The 21,048-nt window shown below is 33.8% G+C and overlaps 1 long non-coding RNA gene across 4 annotated transcripts; it reads right to left on the reverse strand.

Moving 5' to 3' along the window:
• Positions 1 to 3,873: 3,873 nt before the first annotated feature.
• Positions 3,874 to 19,622, reverse strand: LOC121477158. 4 transcript variants are annotated; one of them, XR_005984116.1, is made up of 6 exons: positions 19,590 to 19,622; positions 13,978 to 14,054; positions 12,931 to 13,105; positions 12,500 to 12,565; positions 11,655 to 11,820; positions 3,874 to 7,874 (listed from the first exon to the last, which is right to left on the reverse strand). It is a non-coding gene; the product is annotated as an uncharacterized LOC121477158 (long non-coding RNA). The 4 variants fall into 4 exon arrangements; XR_005984113.1 differs by lacking the exon at positions 3,874 to 7,874 and adding an exon at positions 9,037 to 11,070; XR_005984114.1 differs by lacking the exons at positions 3,874 to 7,874; positions 19,590 to 19,622 and adding exons at positions 9,037 to 11,070; positions 19,182 to 19,544.
• Between the last annotated feature and the right edge of the window lie 1,426 nt (positions 19,623 to 21,048).

Below are 21,048 nucleotides of genomic sequence, written 5' to 3' on the forward strand. Positions count from 1 at the left end.
GTGGCTGCAGTCTCAAATCTCCAAACATACTCATGTGGCTGGATCTTATCTCTTGTGAGTTATTAGAATGATATCAATTGTTTGCTGGCAATTGGATAGAGGCTTCCCTCAGCTCCTTGCCACACGGGCTTCTCCATAGGACAGCCAACAACACGGTAGCTGGCTTTCCTCAGAGAAAGTTAAGAGAATGAGAGAATAAGCAAGGTGGAGCTCACAGTCTTGTACTTTAATATCTGATGTAATATCCCATTACATTTGCTATGTTCTGGTAGAAGTGAATTGCTAGGTCTAACCATACTCAGGGGGAAGGGATTGTATATTCCTATGAGGTAGATATCCTCACTTTCAGATGAGAAAAAGAATTTAAATACATTGCCCAATACTTGCTAATAATTTTTGGATTTGACTTTTGAAATTTAAATTATTTTTAAAATTTTTTGGTGAATAAAAATGTATATATTTAAGGTATATAATGTGACATTTTGATATATGCATACATTGTGAAATGATTACCACAAACTCATTAACAGATCTATCACCTCTTAGTGACTTATTTTTTGTAGTGAGAACATTGAGAGCTTAGCAAATTTCAAGTATACATTATTTTTAATTATAGTCACCAAGCTGTACATTGGGTCTCCAGAATTTATTTGTCTTATAACTGAAATTGATCAATATCTCCCCCTTTCCCTCATTCCCCAGCCTCTTGTACCCACCATTCTACTCTCTGTCACTGTGAGTTTGGCTTTTTAAAAAATATATATTCCACATAACAAATATTCATGCAATATTTGTCATTCTTTGTCTGGTTTATTTCATGTAGCATGTCTTCCAGTTTCATCCAAGTTGTGGCAAATGGCAGGACCCCCTTCTTTCTCACAGCTGAATTTTATATTTATATATAAAATATTGTCGATCTACTGTTGATAGATAGCTAGGTTGTTTCCATATCTTGGTTACTGTGAATAATATTGCAGTGAACTTGGGAGTGCAGTTATCTCTTCAAGATAATGATTTACTTTCTTTTGGTTATATACAAGAGGTAGAATTGCTGGATCATATGGTAGTTCCATTTTAATTTTTTTGAGGAATTTTAATACTGTTTTCCACAATGGCTGCACCAGTTTACATTCCCACCAACCATGCACAAAGGTTCCCTTTACTCCATATCCTTGCCAGCACTTGTCTTTTCATTTTTTGGTAATAGCATCCAAATAGCATCCTGCACAATTCTAACAGATGTCAGGTGGTATCTCATTGAGGTATTGATTTGCATTTTCCTGGTGGTTAGTAATGTTGAGCTTCTTTTCATACACCTATTGGCCATTTGCATGTCTTTGGATAAAAGTCTATTCAGGTCCTTTGCCCATATTTTAAGTTATTCATTTTTTTTCCTGTTGAGCTGTATGACTTCTTTATATATTTTGCATATTAACCCTTATCAGATATATGGTTTACAAAATATTTTTTTCACATTCCATAGATAGCCTTTTCATATTATTGATTATTTCCCTAGCTGTGCAAAACCTTAGTTGATATAGTTCTCCTTGCTTATTTTTGTTTTGTTGTCTGTGCTTTTGGTGTCAATTTTGAAAAATTTTTGCCAAGACTGATGTCAAGGAGGTTTTCCTCTATGTTTTCTTCTAGGAGTTTTACCATTCCATTTCTAATGTTTGTCTTTAATCCATTTTGAATTGATTTTTCTGTATGCTATAAAATAAGGAAGATTGTTTTTTATTATTTCATGCTAAATGATGACTTAAAAAAAAGATTTTATTTATTCATGAGAGACAGAGAGAGAGAGAGAGGCAAAGACGCAGGCAGAGAGAGAAGCAGGCTCAAGGCAGGGAGCCTGATGTGGGAATCAATCCTGGGAATCCAGGATCACTCCCTGGGCCAAAGGTAGGTGCTAAAACCACTCAGCCACCCAGCGATCCCTAAATGATGACTTTTGAGAATGTTTTAAAGTCATATTATTTTCAAAGAGCTATTTTCTGCAGCATATATACTCCTATTCATGTATATACAAATGAAGCTGACCCAAAGTTTCATATGCAAATGTGGACCTAAGAAGAAATAAACTTAGTCTTTGGATCTTAAGTCTCATTTAACTGGATGGCAGCATAAAGTATGATTGATAATAATCACTAGTTTTTCTGGCTTTGATTCTACCTCCTTTTTCCTTTCAAATATTTTTAAGATAGACTTGAAGTGAGGCCACATTTGACATTATGGATAATACTGCTTTATTTTTTTATTTTAAAGATTTATTTACTTTAGAGAAAGATAGCAAGCACAGGAAGTAGGAGGAGAGGGGCAGAGTCTGAAGCCAGCTCTGTGCTGAGTATGTAGCCCCATGAGGGGCGCGATCCCATGACCCCTAGATCTCAACCTGAGTTGAAACCAATAGTTGGTTGGTTAACTGACTGTACCCCAATACTGCTTTTATTTTGACCATGGCTCAATCCGCCATATTTTTAGTACCCACAGCCTGCGTTTAGGCAGAAGAACCTGCCCCTGGATATTTCCAGCCTGGAATGTCACCTGCAATGTGCCTTGACAATTGCTTCATGGCAATAGATGCTTAGAAAAATGTCCAGTTGTGTAAATTTCTGATCATGTTGGTAGGAGAACCCTCAATATGTAATTGCTTTGCATATTCTTTCACTTTTCCCCTACAAAAATCAATATTAAACTTAGTATATAGGGACGCCTGGGTGGCTCAGCAGTTAAGCGTCTGCCTTCAGCTCAGGGCATAATCCTGGAGTCCCAGGATTGAGTCCCACATCGGGCTCCCTGCATGGAGCCTATTTCTCCCTCTACCTATGTCTCTGCCTCTCTCTTTCTCTGTGTCTCTCATGAAAATATATAAAATCTTTATAAAAACGGTAATAACTGAAATACTTTTTTGGTCACATCCCCCCCCCCCAATTTTGTGCTTAGTGTTTAAAATATTGGTCATGTCTATTGAATGATCATATATAATATTGAGATAACTTATTAAAATCTCGCAGAATTAAACATCTAATCCATCAATGGCAATTTAAAATTTAGCCTACACCAAAGTCCACCCTTCACATGCCAGTAAGTTTTGTTCTTTGTGAGAAAAGCTTTCTGAATATAAGTGAAAGTCTCACTCCTCAAAGTTGTTACTTTGTATTCTAATTATTTATAGACTCCTATCTGAACCAGTGGCTTTCTGAGGCAACATTCTGAGAATTATGAGAGCCATTGTTTCAACTGCCTTTGGGCTGATGTCTGGTGGCCACTGTCTTATCACGAAACAAAACTTTGTAGAAAGAGTGTCCAAATAGTCATGTATCAGAACTTTCATAGGATTTGAAAGCACCAGTAAAATAATTTGGTCATGTTGGAACCAAGAGAGACTTTTTTCACCAAAGAAATCTTTCAGGAGAATGATGTTGTAGGATAGTGGAAAACCCATAGAATACATTATCATCTATTGTCACCTGCTCACTATCTTTATGCATCTCCTTGGATAAGCCAATCAAATCTGCTGAGTGTATTTTCTCACTTGTAATATATGAGAGTGAACTATATCATTATTAATATCCTTTGGGTCCCAATTTTCTATGATTCAATGAAGCAAAGCAAAATTAAAACAACTTGTATCCCTCCCTTCTGGCCACCCACACATACATATCCACAGTTGATTTTACATAGATTGTGTAAACAATGGAAGGACAATTTAGGGCCTTTTCACGTTGAAGAAGTTGTATAGTAATGTAAATATAAAAATACTATAGAAATAATGAAAATAAACACAAACACAAAACATAAGACTAACACAAAACACAAAACACTAAGAATTTAACTTTACTGATATTTCTACCCAGGAAAAGGCTTTTTCATTCTACATAAATTAAGTCAGACCTAAAGACCCAAATCATTTCTCCAAACTAGGACAGAGCATATCTGGCTTTTCACTGGGGAAATCACATCTAAATGCAAATGGAAAGGCTTTTCCATATAGCCACAGCAAAGTCAGAGAGAGAAGGGTATATTCAGATTTCTTGAACTTTAATTCATTCCTTTTACACTCAGTTTGTTTTCTTAGCAAAAGTTTTCTTTGAGTCATTTCACAGTTTGAAAAATAAAAGAGAGAAAATATCTTTCAAAAATATATACTGGCTAATTGTTTGGAACTATCAAATTGCTATACAATAGTCCTGATAGATAAAAATAGATCTGGGCTGTTCCTCAGTTTCTGGAATGCAAAAACATCCACAATATAATTTATCACTGCCTTTAATATGCATATCAAGCTCTTAAAATTTCAGTTGAGTTGCTCCTTTTGCACATAAGCCTAATTTTACCTCCTCAGTGAAATGGTTTAAATACTTTGAGCATTTTCTGCTGAGATGTTGTGAATCAGATGTCTTTACTTTGTAAACAAAATATATTAGAAATGAAAAAAATGCTGTAATTTTAACTCAGAGTTATATTTTTAATACTAATACAGATCAAGTTCACATTGTTAATTGAAGTTTTATTAGACAATAGCCTGAGGACAGTGTTGTATGAGAGTTTTTTCCCTCTGATATCAACATGCACTCGGTCAAAAATGTTTCCAAGTATAAAATACTTTCCATATTTTTTAGTTAATTAGCAAACATTTATGACAATTTTAATCCTCTCTTATGGAGAGATTTCATCTCAGATAGTCAGTCATTTACAACATGACATAAATGGCCAAAAGTCATCTTGTTGACAATCCTATCATATGCGATGGGCTTAGATTTGATTTATCATTCCTAAGACTCTCTCCTGTGAAGTTGCAAAATACTTTCTGCTTAGAGTGAAAAAGAACATTCTGTTTTTGTGTTTAACAAAAAGAAAGTTGTGTTCTGAAAAAGGAAATTATAATAATAATTGTTTAGGATATCATTTGAAATATTCATACTTGTGTATACACATCATATAGTCTTTTTTGTGTGTGTATATGTAGCCATTTATATAATATATAATTATATACATATAAATAACAAATTATATATAAACATTTAATTATTTTTCTATAAAAGTTATTTTCTTCCTTGCTCACACATTCTACCTAGTATTACTTAACCTTACTGATAGAAATCCTATCTTACCAGAAAGATGACATTTGAAATGAATAGATAAAGAATATGTGGTAGATACATAAAATGGAAAATTACTCACTTGTAAAAAAAGAGCAGAATCTTGCCAATTGCAACAGCATGAATGGGCCTAGAGGTATAATACTAAGTGAAATATGCCAGCCAGAGAAAAATACCATGATTCAATTCATATGTAAAACTTAAGAAACAGAACAAATGAACAAACAAACAAAAAAGGAGAAACAGAAAAATAGACTCTTAACTATAGACAACAAATTGGTTGTTGCCAGAAGGGTAGGTAGAGGGATGGGTGAAATAGATAAAGGAGATTGAGAGTACACCTATTTTGATGAGCACTGAGAAATGTATAGGATTATTGAGTTACAATATTGTACAACTGAAATTAATATAACACTATATGTTAATTACACTTGAATAAAAACAAAAGATTTATGAGGATGTTTGGTAACATGCTTAATGCAAGTCTTCTTGCCCTCATGACAAGAAGTTCTATATCTCTTCAAGTTCTATATCTCTTTCATTTTTTCCTTTTTTAAGAGAAATTATGACATGAATTATTTTTGGTGGCAAATAACTTGCATTACATCACGCATACCTTCATATAACCATGCGATATTGCCAAGTGGGAGAATCCTGATACCTACTGCAATAACTTTCCAAATTACTTCCTTGATTTCAGGCACCATGAAAACAGAAGGGAAAAAGAGGGTAGGCTGATGCTGAGAACATGGAAAATAGAACAGAAACAGGAGAACAAGGATCTAGTAGTAACTCAGACAGGAGCAACATAAACTAATGGATTTTTAAGAGATATTCACAATGATCCTACATCATGGTTCCCTGAACTGAGAATAGCATTCAGAATTTCTGCCTTCTGAACTTTTCTCAATCTTTAAAAGCTAACTCAAGAATCCCTTTCCTTCTTGAAGTCTTAGCTTCCCAATAGTAGATTTATCCCTGTATTTAATCCTGATGCCAAGTCATTCATTGTCAAGAATAATATTACAGTCTGAGATTATTTCATTTCAGAGAAATCATAAAATACATATAAGGTTGTAATAATTTCCTCCTTACCAATGTTGACAGTTACTGAAAATTCAATTAAGTTACATTTCTTATAAAAGCTGAGAAAAGCATTAAGAAAATCTCCTCTGCACCTCTATAGAAATATGTTGACTACTCTAATTTGGCTTGGTTTTGATTTGTTCTGATGAGATTCTGAAAAATGAGCGATAATTTTTAAGGAAGATAATCCTCATTAAAGTCAGAATAAGAAGGAGTCAATTTAAGTTGCAATATGTAATGCTTTCCTAAATATAAGTAGAGAAATATCCTAACTATGAATCTCTGGAGCAGCAAAGAAAGGAGATTGCATGATTATCACTTCTGAAGATGTTTAAGAATATTGATAACATATTTTAGGAATTTAGCTGCCATTTACATAGAAGTATATAGTTTAATGAGTATGTTTAAAATAGGGGAAGAGATAAGATAACTTTTTGAAATTATTTTTTGGTGTTAGTTGGTATTGATTTAGGTTTAATTGAGTTGGAAAATACTAGTCTTCCTTTCTATAATTCTATAATAGTTTCTTATTTTTACAATTTTACTAAAAGTCTCAAATAAGTAAACTTACTTAGTACAAGCCCTATTGGTCTCTTGTCCAGAAAACTATCCTGGCATTTCTTGATATTGCCAATTCCAGAGGATCTCCAATTAAGATTTCTACCCTGGGCAGCTTTCCAAGTGCAACTCCAAAATAAAGCTAGTGTATGGACTTCCTGCTCAAATGCCAGACAGTAAATCCAACTGAAAAGTAACAAAGTTGCCTTGGCTAATTGGGCCACACATGCAATTGCTGACAAGTTTTCTCTTCTTCCTGATTCCAAACTTATTTATGAGGATATTGATCATTTTAGAATGATGTTGAATCAGAGAATTAAACGTGGCCTTGAAAGATATTCAGGCTCACTTTTCAGGTAGCCAATATTGCAATAATGTGAACTTTCCGAATGATATTTTGGAATAAACATCTCATCTTCAAATCTTCAGGCAGGATGGTAGGTCAAAAAAAAAAAGAAAAGAAATGAAGGAAAAACCAAAGACGAAAGGAAGGGAAAGAGGGAGGGAGAGAAGGGGGGAGGGAAATCTATCATAGCAACTAAGCCTAATGAGTCATTTGGTTCTTAATGGAACTAAAACTGGTTTTTTTTTTTTTCAGTCAAAATCTAAAGATGAAAAGAAAAAGGTGAGAATAAATGTTTAAAGTAAACAACGTAGGAAGAAGTTACTTCTTTCTGACTTGTCATGGTAAGCAAATATTATGTAATAGCTCCTTGCCAATGTATTTTTCTAAACAGAGAAGACCAAACAAAAATCCTCTGCAAATGTAAGATTGTGGGGGAGGAAAACAACATCTTTTATTGGGACTATTATATTTTATTGCATATTTACCAGATTTCTACAGATGGAATAAAGCTGGCTTTATATTAGAGCCATAAGCCCTTCAACTTTTGATGGTTTCTAGCAGCATATTTCATCAAATGTACTCTCAGACATTCACATAAATTGGGCTTTTATTTCTGTCCTTAAAATTTAAGGCATTTAGGGGGCAACTGGGTGGCTTAGTAAGTCCTTGGGCTCAGGTCATTATCCCAGGGTCTTGGGATCAAGCCCTGGGTCAGGCTCCCTGTTCAGTGGGGTGTCTGCTTCTCCCTCTCCCTCTGCCCTTCCCCTGCTCAGGTTTTCTCTCTCAAATAAAAAAAAAATAAGTTATTTAGACGCTATAATACGAGACATGACAACATGTCAAAGAGGACAATTCCCTTGCCCAATTAATTGTATATTTAACGGTATTTGTTGTTTATTTTATTTTTATAAAAACTAGAATGTGCATATATATAAATTATGCAAATGATGGTTTATTTTTAAATATTTTGTAATTAGTGAGATCATATCACATTTGCTAAAAAATGTTAGAAGATCTTTGGCTTTCATTCTTTTCTGTATTATCTCATCCAGCTTTACCAAGTTTGCTGGGACCATCTGAGTCTTTTCCTCTTTTTTATTAAAGCAAAAGGAAAGTACCACTCCTGGCAAATACCAGTACCTCTTAATTTCTGACTTTCACTTTTGGGCATTTCTTCTCCACTTGCATATTCCGTCTATTTCATCAATAGGATCTTCCCTAACAATTTATAAATCAGCTCTGATAATTCATATCTTTTTAAAAAGACAAAACCAAAACTTTCCTTGATTCCATATCCTTTCTGGTCTGCTCTGCCTTTTTTTCCCCTAAGCAACAGAGATTTATTGTGTCATTTCTGGAAGCTAGAAGTCCAAGATCAGGAACAAGCTATCAGCAGGTTTGGTTTCTCTGAGGCCTTCCTGCTTGACTTGTAGACAGCCACTTCCCTCCTGTGTCCCCACATGATCTTTCCTCTGTGTATATCCCTGGTGTCTCTCTGTGTCCAAACTTCCTCTTCTTAAAAGGATACTGGTCAGTTTGGAGTAGCAACTACCCAAATGGGCTCATTTTAACTTAATCATCTCTTTATTTATCTATTATTGCTTTATTTTATTTTTTCCAAGCATCTTTTATTTTTATTTATTTTTTTATTAGTTTCAGAGGTAGAGATCAGTGATTCATCAGCTGTATATAACACCCAGGGCTCGTTACATCACATGCCCTCCTTAATGTCCATCACCCGATTACCTCTTCTCCCTCCCCTCCTTCCCTCCAGTGACCCTCAATTTGTTTTCTATGATTAAGAGTCTCTTACAGTTTGTCTCTCTCTCTGATTTTGTCTTGTTTTATTTGTTCTTCTCTTCCCTTATGATCTTCTGTTTTTTTTCTTAAATTCCACATATGAGTGAGACCATATGATAATTATCTTTCTCTGATTGACTTATTTCACTTAGCATAATACGCTCTAGTTCCATCCATATTGTTGTAAATGGCAAGATTTCTTTTTTTTTTGGTCGCTGAGTAGTATTCCATTGTATATACATACCTGGTCTACTTTTTTGTTTCTTCCCTGTATAACACAGAGTCTCATAAGCATCATCTGCTATACTCTTTCTACCTTCCTACTTACTTTTCCCTTTTAAATTCATATAATTAGGGATTCTCCCCCTATTTTTAAAAAAATACAGCTCTTTCTAAAGCCACAGAAGCCTCTATGTACCAAAATGCAATGGCCTTTTAGCCATTAGCACACTATATCTCTTTTTTCTTGTTGTCTAGACACCACATTTTCTTAACTATTGTCTTCTGACCTCTGAAATGCTCCTCTGCAGTTGCTTCGTGCTCCATACATTCATTAAATTTTGGAGTTCTACAGAGGTTGGCCTTGGACTGTCTTCAGTTTTTGTACTAGATTTTCTCACTAGGTGATTCTATCTGTCTCCTTGGTTTTCAATAACATTCCTGTGGTGGCGACTCTCAAATTTGTGCTCCCATTTCAAGCCACTCTTAGAATCTCTAGACCTTTAGTCACTTTCTCCTCGACATCTCATGAATATCAAACAGGCAACTTCAGTTCCTTAACATATCTAAAACTGAACTCTCCATCTTTGAGTCAATCTTCACCTTACACTGGTTTCTTTATCATAAGTAATTAGCATCAAACAACCTACTTCCTTGAACCAGAGAACTAGAGGATCTCTGAAATTTCTCTTTGCCTCTCTTCCCTTGTTGCATCAAATAAAAAATGGCTCTTCTTTTCCCTGATGATTCCAGTGCTTCTTCAAAAGTATATATGTTATCTATATACTCTGTGTGATACCAATTGCCACCACTCTCTTGCTTTGACTTACTGTTTCCTCTTTGGTCATCAACCAATTCTCTTCTAACAGTTAAGTTAGCCATGTCCTACACTTATTTTATCCACTTTTTAAAATTACTAGCCATTGTAGTAGTTTAGAATGAAACCCCAAATTGTAAACATGCCTGAGCAATGTCCTACATTATCATACGCTGGCCTTTTTCATCAACATGGTCTCATTAGTCCTGATCATTCTATTCCAGCCATGTTGCCTTTTAATTATTTGAATACATTTAATTTTTTCTTAAGTCAATGTCTTTATTCCTTCCTATTCTCTGAAAGATCCTTCCTTCCACTTGTTCCTGGCAAATGCTTACTCGTTCTTCAAATACTAGCTTGAAGTTTACTTCTTGAAGTGACCCTTACCATATCTTCCAATCTGAATTAAGTTGCTTCTGTTTTCATATAAATCATTATTATTTTCATTAGTAATTAGTTTATCTAAGTCTTTTTTTTTTCCTTTTTCCTATTGTTTCTCTCTTGACTAGATTTTAAGATTCAGGGAAACCCAGACTCTTTTTTTTTTTACCACCGTATATTTAATACTTAGCACAGTCTGGGGTATAGAGTAGTTATTAAAAATTGTTAAATGAATAATCTGAGTTATTTTTGGTTATTTTGGTAATCCTACAGTCCTTAGTAACAGGATAACACTAGCATTAATAGACTGACAATTTATTGTAAGGGTTGAAGTGAAAGAGGATGTGGGAAGACCATATCTGAGAAAATTATCATTTTGTCATCCTCACTCCTTATCTTCTCACCACCAGTATCAGGACTGATACTTTCATTCATATCAGTTTCAAGCTTTATGCAAATCAATTCTTGACTACTCATTTCACCAGAAAATTGTGGAAATTCAGGTATTCTAAATTTCAGTTCAGGTTTACTTGAACCCTGTACACCTACAGAAATGAGAGTGGGGGGTATTCAGTGAATATGCAGTTATTGGAATTAATCTAACTTCCATTGTTTGCTAATTTTTCATGGACATTAGGACAAATACTCTTAAAAATAACACTTGCTGATCTAGTTCAATTCAATTTAGGAAAGCCACACTATATTTGCTGATAGAGTTCATTTTCTTTCAGGACAGGCACACATTCTTTTTCAACATTTACCTGTAAAAACAAGTTGAAAAAAAGAGACAAATTAAATAAGCTAAAGAAAGTTCACTTGAAAGAGACTTCAATAGACAATTGAAAACACTTCTAATTTAGAGTGGAACCACAGGGAGGCTAAAGAGTTCAGAGAAAGGGAATGCCAAAGTGCTATAATATTTTTTGAAGCTTATAAAATACTTATAGAAGAATGAACCTATATAGCAATACACTGCTGATTTACAATACTTTACATGGTGAAAATTACTTTTCTCAATTCTTCAATTTTTTTGCAAGTTGCTTAAATTCTTGTGCAAAAAAAAGTATATTTAATATATAGTTTGTCTGTTGTTATAACCCTTCTAGAATCAATTTGGAAGTAATATAATAGGGTTTAAATATGTCTTTTTTATGGTTTGAATTGTGTCCTACCAAAATACCTATGTTGAAACCCTAATTTCTAGTTCCTCAGAAAGTGAACTTACTTAAAAGTAGAATTTTGCAGAGATAAATAGTTAAGATAAAATCATATGGAGTATGATGGACCCTTAGGTCAATATGACTGATGTCTTTATAAAAGGGGAAACTTGGACACAAGCACTTACCTAGGGAAGATGCCAAATGAAGGTCAGAAGACAGAAATCAAACAAAGAATGCCAAAGATTGTCAGCAAATTACTAGAAGCTAGAAGAGACTCATGGAAAAGATTTTCCTTCATATCTCTCAGAAAGAACCAATTTTGCTGAAACCTTGATTTCAGAATTCCAGCATCTAGAACGGTGAAATTATAAAATATATTATTTAAGCCATGCAGTTTGTGGTACTTTGTTAAAGCAGCCATAGGAAACTAATACAATGTTCAATTTTTTGGACTTAGTTACTCTATTTCTATGAAAACAATCTAGATACACAATTCTATGCCAAAAAAGAGCAAAAAGAAAGTCCATAGATTATTTGTATTGGAAAATTTTTACAACTATGCTGCATCCACACAGTAAAATATTATAAATAGATTGTAAATATTTTTGAACAATTTTTAATGACACAGGCAAAAGTTTATTCCATAATACAAAGTAAAAAAAAAACCCACTGAGACTCATATTTTGTTCAAGATAGAATAACATGGTCTGGATTTACTTTACTGCCTAAAACAACTAAAATGCCTGAGAAAGCATATGTACAGTGATACATTACAGGATAGCAGGTTATGAAAAATGACGATCCCTGAAAGGTAGGAAGCAAATGAGGTAAGCCTTATGCTTTTCCCCAACTTGCTACCTGGAGAAGGTTTTCAAGCTATGGTTTATGAAAACAAAATTCAGGCTAAACCTACAGGTTTCTTTAAGTTGAGGAACCCAAACTGGGAGTTTCAGGAAGCCAGACAGATAGTGTGTGCAGTATAGATTACCATAGAGGAAAAGTTGCACAGAGAGTCAATACTAAGACTTACAGATGGTCCCTTTCAATGTTCATTTGAGTTCTGATTAGCTCATGCATGCAAGAACTCTTCTAGTACCTGAAGAAAGAACCATATAAAAACATAGTACTCAGACTGGATAGGATGAGGACTAGTATCTGTTCTCAGAAAGCTTTGAAATATTTAGACTTCATAGATCATCAATTAGAGTACTTTAGAAATGTCTAGTCTTAATAGTGGGAAAAAATTAACTTTATACTAAATTATTACTGGCCCCTAAATTATTACTGAAATATCAAACTGAGTAAGTAAGTTGATAGTGTACAAAAACTAAACATACAAATACTGAGAGAAATGCCAAAAACTCTTTACAAGAGTAAACAATGTCTGATATTTAATCAGAAATTCTTAGGCATTGGAGGACTTCTGGGGAAGATGGCAGAGTAGGAAGATCTTGGGCTTACCTCATCCATGAATGCAACTTGATAAAACCACATCAGTGTAAATAACCCAGAAGACAAACTGAAGACAATAGGACAGACTTCCCACAGTTAATCATAGAGAGGAGGTTACATCAATATGGTAGGAGTCATACTATGCATCTTTTCTGAGCACTAGAAATCACCCACAAGAAAAAATCTGGAAAGAATACAAATATGTGGAGATTAAATAATACACCCAACTAAACAATGGTCAACCAAGAAATAAAGAGGACATAAAAAATGCATGGAGACAAATGAAAATAAAAACAAAATAATCTAAAATATTTGGGATGCCCTAGAAGCTATTCTAAGAAGAAAGTTTATAGTAATATAGGGCTACTTCAAGAAGCAAGAAAAACCTCAAATTAAAAAAATTAAAAATCCTGACAAAAATATTAACAAACTGAATAAAAAAAAAACATTAAAAAATCATTCACAAGAATCAGGTGTGATTTATTCCTGGCATGCAAGGATGATTCAAGATTCATAAGTCAATCAATGTGATATATCACATTAATAAAAAAGGTTAAAAACCATATGCACATTTCAATAGATGCAGAAAAATAATTTGACAAATACAATACCCATTCATAATAAAAAACATGCAGCAAAGTAGGTTTAGAGGGAACATACATCACTCAATATGAAAAACCCATAGTTAACATTACACTCAATAATGAAAAACTGAAAGGATGCCCACTCTCACCACTTTTATTCAGCATAGTACTAGAAGTTTTAACAATCGCAATCAGACAACAAAAACAAATAATTGGTATCCAAATTGATAAGGAAGAAGTAAAACTTTCAGTATTTGCAGATGACATGATACTATATATATATATATATATATATATATATATATATATATATAAATCCCTAAGGAGTCCACCAAAAAAATACTATTGCTGATAAATGAATTCAGTGACGTCTCAGGACACATAGTCAACATATAGAGGTCTATTGCATTTATATACACTAATAATGAAGTAATAGAAAGAGAAATTAAGAAAACAATTCCAGGATGCCTACCTGGCTCAGTCAGGAGAATATGAAACTCTTGATCCTGAGGTTGTGAGTTTGAGCCACACCTTGCATATGGAGATTACCTAAAAAAACATGAAAATCACTTTTTTGAAAAAGAAAAAAAAATCTCATTTATAATTGTACCAAAAATAATAAAATACCTAGGAATAAACTTAACCAAGGAGGTGAAAGATTTGTACTTTGAAAACATAAAACATTGATAAATAAACCTGAAGATGACAGAAACAAGTGGAAAGATAGTCCATGCTCATGGATTGGAAGAACAATATTGTTAAAATGTCCATTCTATGGACATTTAGCAATTGCTATAGACTCCTATAACCATCTATAGATTTAATGTAATCTCGATCAAAATACCAATACAGCCTTTTTTTCACAAAACTAGAACAAATAATCCTAAAATGTGCATGGAACCACAAAAGAATCTGAATAGCCAAAGCAATTTGAAAAAGAAAAGTAAAGCTGGAGGCATCACAATCCTAGATTTTAAGATATAGTACAAAGCTATGCTAATCAAAACCGATGCACAAAATAGACATACAGATGAATGGAACAGAATAGAGACCCCAGAAGAAAACTTTGGCCCATTAATCTTTGATGAAGGAGGCAAAAATATGCAACGGGGAAAAGACAATCTCTTTAACAAATGGTGTTGGGATCACTGGATACCTACATGCATAAGAATGAAACTGGACCATTTTTTTACACCATACATAAAAATAGACTCCAAATGGATTAAAGACCTAAATGTGAAACCTGCAACCATAAAAATCCTGGAAGAGAGCACAGGCAGGAATTTCTCTTCCTTCAGCTCTAGCAACATTTTTTTTTCACATATAGCTCCTGTAGCAAGGGAAACAAAAGTTAAAATAAGCCATAGAGACTATATCAAAATATAATCTCCTTCACAGTAAACTATCAACAAAACTAAAAGACAGGGCAGCCCAGGTGGCTCAGCAGTTTAGCGCAACCTTCAGCCCAGGGTGTGATCCTGGAGACCTGGGATCGAGTTCCACGTCGGGCTCCCTGCATGGAACCTGTTTCTCCCTCTGCCTGTGTCTCTGCCTCTCTCTCTCTCTCTCTGTCTCCCATGAATAGATAAATAAAATCTTTAAAAAAAAACTTCTAGAGACACAGGATCCAAAATGTATGAAGCATCCAAAATATATAGCATCCAAAATATATGAAGAACTTATACAAGTCAACACCAAAAAAGAATAATCCAATTAAGGAATGGGCAGAAAACATGAAGATATTTCTTTAAAGAAGACATACAGATGGCCAGCAAACACATGAAAAGATGCTCAACATCACTCATCATCAGAAAAATGCAAATCAAATTCACAATGAGCTATCACCTCCTAGCAGTTGAATAGCTAAAATAAAAACACAAGAAACAACAAATGTTGGCAAGGAAGTGGAAAAAATGGAACCCTCATGTACTGTTGGTGGGAATGCAAACTGGTGCAACCACTTTTGATAACAGTATGGAGGTTCCTCAGAAAATTAAAAATAGAATTACCATAGAATCCAGTAATTGCACTACTGCATGTTTTCCCAAAGAAAATGAAAATACTAATTTGAAAAGCTATATACACCCTTATGTTTATAGCATCATTATTTACAATAGCCAAGATATAGAAGCACCCCAAGTGTTTATCCATAGATGAACACACATGAATGGATAAAGATGAGGTGGTATACATATATAAGGGAATACTACTCAGTCAAAAAAAAGCCTAGTCATTTGCAGCAACAAGGTTGGATCTAGAGGATATAATACTAAGTGAAATAAGTCAGAGAAAGACAAATATCTTAGTATTTCATGTAAATGTGGAATTTAAGAAACAAAACAAATGAACAAAAAAAGGAGACGAACAAGAAAATAGATTCTTAATCATAGAGAACAAATTGATGGTTACCAGAGAAGAGGGAGGATAGGTGAAATACATGAAGGGGATTAAGAGTACACTTCTTGTAATGAGCACTAAGTAATGTATATAATTGTTGAATTACTAAATTGTACATCTGAAACTAATATAACACTGTATATTAATTATACTGGAATTTAAACAAGCAAACAAACACATAAATAAAAGACATTACTGGGGATTCAAATATGCAGGGAATGGAATTCATAATAGGAAGAGAAACCAATCAATTGAAATGGATCCAGAAATGACACACAGGAGAATATTAGTAAATAAAAATATCAAAATATTTATTATTACTATATTCCATATGTTCAAGAAAGAAGATTGAACTTATTCTGTGGAAATATGTAAAATATATATTTTATGAAATGACCCAAATTGAAGTTGTAGAGATGAAAACTATGTTTTATGTGAAAAAAATACACTGCCCAGGATAAGTGACATATTAGATACTACAGAAGAAAATATTAATGAACTTGAAGATACAGTAAAAGAAACTAAAATGAAGCTCAGTGAGAAAAAACTGAAAAAAATTTAAACATGATCAATGAAATGTGGAAGAAATTTGAGAAGTTAAATACATATGTAAGTGGAGTCCTAAAAGAAGAGAAAGGACAGATAGAGGAAATATATTCAAAGAAATAAACACTGAATATTCTCCAAATTCAATTAAAGCTGTCAATGTACAGATCCAAGGATCTATGAATCCTAAGCCCAAGAAAGATGAAGAAACTAGGCTACATAATCATCGAATTGCTTAAGACCAGGGAGTTAAAGAGAAAACACTTTAAAACAGTGAAACGAAATAAACAGTAGGTACAGTGTGGGTAAATATGGTGATAGCAAATTTCTATTTGGAAACAGAGAGGTAACATCTTATTGCGAAAAAAAAAAAAAATTCCTGTAAACCTTGAGTTTCACACCCAGCAAAAATATCTTTCAGAAGCAAAGGCAAAATACGTACTCAAACAGTAAAACCTAAAGAAGTCATCACCAACTGAAATGTGCTGCAAATAATGCTAAAGGAAGTCACACAGAAGACAAAGTATATCAGGTGGAAATATGGATCTGTACAAAGGAAGAAAGAGCAGCAAATGTGGCAATAAGTAAAATTAAAATTTAAAATTTTTCTTTTTTAAATCTTAAAAAATTTTAATTGCTAAAAGATGATAAGGTATTATGAGGTTTTATAACACATAGTTATAAAATGTCTGATAAGAATATTATACAGGCTTGAAGACACGAAATGGAAATGTATTTTTGTAAGGTTCTTATACTATATGTGCAATGGTATATGATCTGGAGGGTAGACAGTGAAAATAAATATACTGTAAACAAAAAAGTAATTAACCAACAAATAACATCCAAAATATTTATACCTAGGTGAGCCAACAAATATAATAATAAGGGATCATAAAATATACTAAATTCAACCAAAAGAGGCAAAAAATGAGGAAAAACAAAATAACTGTAGTTATAAAACCTGATAGTTGGCTTCCTTTGTAATGCAAGTGCCCGACTTAAGCTTTGATTGTGGAGGCAATCACTTCAAAGAGGAATCCATTTCAAAGAGGCATCTGCTTCAACAGAGTCTATGTGGAATTAACAAGTTGCCAATCATAATTAGATAAAGAGCCAGGCTTCCTTACTCCACTGAGGCTCCTTTGTTTTTGAGATCTTGGTTGATTTCAATAACTGACCATTTGTTTTTTTCTTTTCTCACACTTCAAATATGTGCTTATATTTTATTTTTTAATTTTTTTTTTACTTTAAATTGTATTAGTTAATATACAGTGCAATATTAGTTTCTGGAGTAGAATTCAGTAATTCATCACTTACATTCAACTCCCAGTGCTCATCACAAATGCCTTTTTAATATTGTGTTCTTATGTTTTAAATTTGCCAGTAATGAGTGAGCCCTGGAAACCGACTCTCCACTTCAATGTAAGCAGAACCCTAGGCCTAGTGTGAACCCTTTCTCTCTCTATGGGCTACCTTGCTGTGTGTCCCATTGGCATGCTTTGTATGGTCCAGGGCTTATAAGTAATAAACTCTTTTTTTTCTTTTTCTTTTTTTTTAAGATTTATTTATTTATTTATTTATTTATTTATTTATTTATTTATTTATTCTTGAGAGACATAGACAGAGAGGGGCAGAGATATAGGCAGAGAGAGAAGCAGGCTCCTCACAGGGAGCCTAATGTGGGACTCGATTCCGGATCCTGGGATCACAACCTGAGCAGAAGGCCAGCACCCAAACACTGAGCCACACAGGTATCTCAAACTCTTTTTTTCTTTAATGTTTCCTAACAATTATTCCTGAAGGTCATCTTGCAATCAAAATATAAACCACAAGGGGGGATGCAGTTGTAATAGTTCTGAAAGGGGATATGTCTGTGTGAAGTTCACAGGGGCTCAGATAAGTGCTTCCAGGCATTTATAGCGATAGTATTTTCTATCAGGAGGCTGAGTCCAGCACAAAACAAAAACATATGGGAGTCATGTTTTTAAGGATAAATGGTAAGACTATAGACTTACAACCCGTAATATCAACAATCTTTTTAAGTACACATATTAAGTGGTGATTGCATCAAAACAGAGAAATAGATCAATCAAGTAGAATATAGAGCTGAAAAATATATTACATACTTATGGACAAAACTATTTTGAACAAGAGTGCAAAGGAAACTTAGTGGGGGAAAGATAATCTTTCAACAAATAGTACTATAACAATTGTATATCCTTATGCAAAAACACAAGGAGAAAGATTTAATCCATATCTTGTACCATATGCTAAAATTAACACCAAATGGATCATAGACTGAAAGTCTACAACTATAAAACTTTTAGAAGAAAACATAGGAGAGAAAATTTGACCTTGGCTTAGACAAAGATTTCTTAGTTACGACACCTAAGACATTATCTATAAATGAAAAAAATCTGCCAAATTGGACTTCATCAAAATTAGGAACTTCTGTTTTATTTTTTTTTTAAGACTCTGTTCAGATAATGAAAAAGTAAACTACATACTTGAAGAAAATATTTGCAAATCAAATGTCTGGAAGAAAATTGTATTCGAAATAGAAAAAGAACTTTCTGATGAGGAAAACAAATGCAAGAGAATTAGAGATAAAATTAAATTTCCTTACAACTTGCAGTCCATTGGATCCCAGAGAGATGCAGTGTGTGACATTTCTCAAGGAACTCATGGTTGCCTTAATGTTGATGTTTTGCTAGAGACAAAAAGCAACCTTACCTTGACATTAACCAGACCTCCAGGGTCCTGTAAGTCTTCTTTAACATGTGGAAATCTCTTTAGAGACTTCTATTATCTTTATTCCACTTCAACTTAAAAATATATGTCACACCTCACAATCACAGTGCAACTCTTTCTGCCAATGGGTCTTGTCCTCATGCTATAATAAAAACACCTTTTTTTTTGCACCAAAAAGTCTCAAGAATTCTTTCTTGGCTGTTCACTTTGTGGCTCCACATCACTTTCAAAACTCAATAATAAGAAAACAACACATTTGCAAAATGGACAATTTGCCTAGACATTTCATTCAAAATGATAGATCAATGATAATAAAAGGACATGCTCAATACCTTTGGCCATTAGGGAAATTCAAATGAAAGCAATAATAAGATAATACTATGTACTTACTAGAATGCCTGAGTGAAAGAAGCCAGACCCACCACCCACCAAAAGAATACAGAGTGCACGTCCTATTTATAGCAGAGTGCACGTTTTATTTATAGCAGAGTGCATGATCCTATTTATACTAGACTCTAGAAAATGCAAGATAAGTTGTAGTGACAGAAAGCAGAAAGTTGCCTTGTAATGGTAGAAGGGTAGAAGTTTAGGCAGGAGGGATAATAAAAGGGCTTGAGGAATTTGGGGAAGTGCTGCATATGTTCATTATCTTGATTGTGGTGAGGGTTTACCAATGTATCTATCAGAACATCTCAATTGTACACCTTTAACATGTAGTTTATTAAAAGAGCAAAATACAAAATGTTGGTAGTTTAATTCCAATTACATAAAAATGCACTGCACAGCTAGCTAATCACAGGACTACACACAGACACACAAAGACTGAAATATAAATGCTTGAATTTTAACAATGGCATCATGAGTGAACTTTTTCTTCACTACATGGCTGTTAAAATATTTGAAAAATACATATATAATTTTAAACTTTGAAAAAGTAATTTTTATAAGTAAAAAAGTGCCAAGATTTGACTGTGAACTAGCTGTTCTTGCAGGTTTAAACTACAACTACCTTTACTGTTAAGTTTAAAAAATACCTTCTTTTCTTTCTTTTTTAAAATAGAAAGTTAACAGTAATACAGTTACCCATAAGACAGTTCCCTGCAAAGTCAAACACTCAAAGAGTACTAAAACTAGACATTTTTTTGTTCAATGTGAGGAAACAAAACTCTGGGTATGTAACAATAACTCAATATGCTTAAGACCGTCCCTGTTGCTCTATCATGGGAAGAAAGAAGCTCTTCTGCTGGCCTTCAAAGACTCTGAAAAATTCAGATTTTCATTGTGTAGGCAGATCTACAAAGAAAAAGAAACTTATTTACAGAGACTCATTAACCAGGTGAAAAAATAAAAGAAACTGAAGAAAATGGGAAAACAGAAGAGGAGGCAATAGAACAGTCACCAGTGGCTAGAAACTTGGCACCTAAAGATGAGGTAGAGATGAAGGGAACACACAGCTGATTTTCTGTTTCATTGCTGTATCTTCCATCCTCCCCTGACCTTCTCTCCGAGGGCCAGGAGGATAGCATTTAAAACCAGTGTCTCTTCCCACAATTCTAGATTCAAACCTTCATTTGACATTTCCTTCTATTCCTAACTTGTTTGCTTCTGTGATTCTCCTACTGTCCATTTAGTTTTTCTAATAACAAGGATCATGTTTTCCTTCTTTGTAACTTACCCTCCTTGCCCTCGATTTGTCATGTAAGAGGGCCTGGAAAAGTACTTTTCAAACAGTTGGGCTAATGAATAAAGTCAGTGTTTCATTGTGAGATACATTTTCTGTGAGATCTATGGGTTTCCAATTCCTCTGCACAATGTCTCCCACTCTCAACTCTGCAGAAAAGGAGCAGAG

This window comes from Vulpes lagopus, chromosome 16 (genome assembly GCF_018345385.1).
Source record: "Vulpes lagopus strain Blue_001 chromosome 16, ASM1834538v1, whole genome shotgun sequence".
NCBI classification, from domain to species: Eukaryota; Metazoa; Chordata; class Mammalia; order Carnivora; family Canidae; genus Vulpes; species Vulpes lagopus.